The sequence below is a fragment of the Otolemur garnettii genome, unplaced genomic scaffold (assembly GCF_000181295.1).
Source record: "Otolemur garnettii isolate 467f Iridium unplaced genomic scaffold, OtoGar3 scaffold00379, whole genome shotgun sequence".
Lineage (NCBI taxonomy): Eukaryota > Metazoa > Chordata > Mammalia > Primates > Galagidae > Otolemur > Otolemur garnettii.
Genome location: NW_003852774.1, coordinates 40,101 through 41,924, shown reverse-complemented (window position 1 = coordinate 41,924; position 1,824 = coordinate 40,101). Strand labels below are relative to the sequence as shown.

The following is a 1,824-nucleotide window of genomic DNA, read 5'->3' as shown; positions in this document are numbered from 1 at the left end:
GGTTCTCTGTTCTTGTTTTGCCTAATTGGATTTGTGTTTTATTGGATCATAAAAAAACTTTTACAGGTAAAGAAAACAAGTGAGCGAAACGCCGTTGTATTTTTGGCTATGGCAGCAGTTCAAGCCAATAATTAAAAAGGGGGAAATGTAGGGGATACGATCTTTTTGCTCAAGACATGGCGGTTTGCCTCAACGTGCTCTCTCAGGAGACTGTTTCCCAGAAGCGTCTCCTTGAGGATCTGAGCTGAGCTTCTACATTTGCCTATTGATGTGCAGGAATGTGTAGAGTGACTCTCCCTAGGGGGCGTGGAGAAATAGCCGAGATGAGCTGGAGGATGGAAAGACCGGTTTTGGAGCATTGGGTTCTATTCTCTGCATTCCTCCTTCATTAGCATTATAAGGTGTAACTTTACCTTGGGCAATCGAGGACTGACAACCAGGCTCCAAAATGTTTTACTCTAAACAAAATCAATTGTATATGTGTTCCTCAACCTTCACACTAAATTGTAATCTCAAATGGTTGCTTCCTCACGTTACTTGACTTCTTTGTAAATGTGTTAAATTCTTACTAAATGTTGGAAAGTATATAAGATAATCAGTAAAGTTTAGCGGGGCCGCCGATCAGAGCAAGTCCCGGTCTCCCTTGAAGATTCATTCCGTCTGCAGTTCTTTCCCCTGCGTCACCGGATCAGAAGCTCCAAGGAACACACAACAACAGAGGATAGTATTTCATAATCAACTATACTGAAGAGGTTTTCTTATATATATAAGGAGATAGAAATTGAATGGTTAAGAATAATGATACAGGCTTGGTGCCTATAGCTCAGCGGCTAGGGTGCCAGCCCTCCACATACACTGGAGGTGGCAGGTTCAAATCCAACCTGGCCCTGCCAAACAATGACAACTACAATCAAAAAATAGCTGGGCGTTGTGGGGGGCATCTGTAGTCCCAGTTACTTAGGAGGCTGAGGCAAGAGAATCCCTTAAGCCCAAGAGTATGAGGTTGCTATGGGCTGTGACGCCACGGCAATCTACCCAGGGCAACAGCTTGAGACTCTGTCTCAAAATAATAATAATAATAATGATACATACACATATTCTGACAATCTATAACAAACCTTCAAGATAGACATGCACGAAAGAAAATAAAGTTGTGGAATGGGAAAGAGGGAGGGGGGAGAGGGAAGTGGTGAGAAGGATTGGTGTGCTCTCACCCAATGAGTACAATGTAGGGGTATATGGCCCACCTCCTAGGTGAAGGGCTCAACTACAACTTGGACTTTATCTAACAAATGCAAACAATGTAGCCTAATTGTTTCTACCCTTATATGAATCTGAAATAAAAAGGAAAAGAAAGGAAAAATGTTTACGTACAGAAAACTAGAAAGAGACCCAGGAAATTTAACAGTAGTATCTATAGCGAATGGACTAGGATCAAGAATAAAGAGGACTTTTATAAATACACTCTTAATCATTTAACAAACAGTACTTTGTAGAAAACAGGGGGGGAACCCCTAAGATTTATTATAATTCAAAGACAGCAAAAGAATTAATCTCTAGTCTAAAGAGATAGTGAATGCACTGGGGAGAGTATTAGAGACATGGTCACCTAAGTTTTACAAAATGTAATGATCGGTAGAGTATAAATGTTTTACCAAACAAGGTCTTGTGAACTTCTAGCCTGGCCTATTGTTTTGAGCTGCCATCCTTAATTAATTCTTCCATATTACTAAACAGATTATTTAAGTTTTTGCCAAAATATCCTGAGCTTCTGCATTGTGTTAATCAACTGTCTTCTTCTGATCCAGTTTGGAATGGAGACCA

At 40.5% G+C, this 1,824-nt stretch overlaps 1 pseudogene; it reads right to left on the bottom strand.

Annotated features, from left to right (window-relative positions):
• LOC100960667 overlaps positions 1–1,824 on the bottom strand; it is a 38,763-nt pseudogene that overhangs the window by 34,954 nt on the left and 1,985 nt on the right.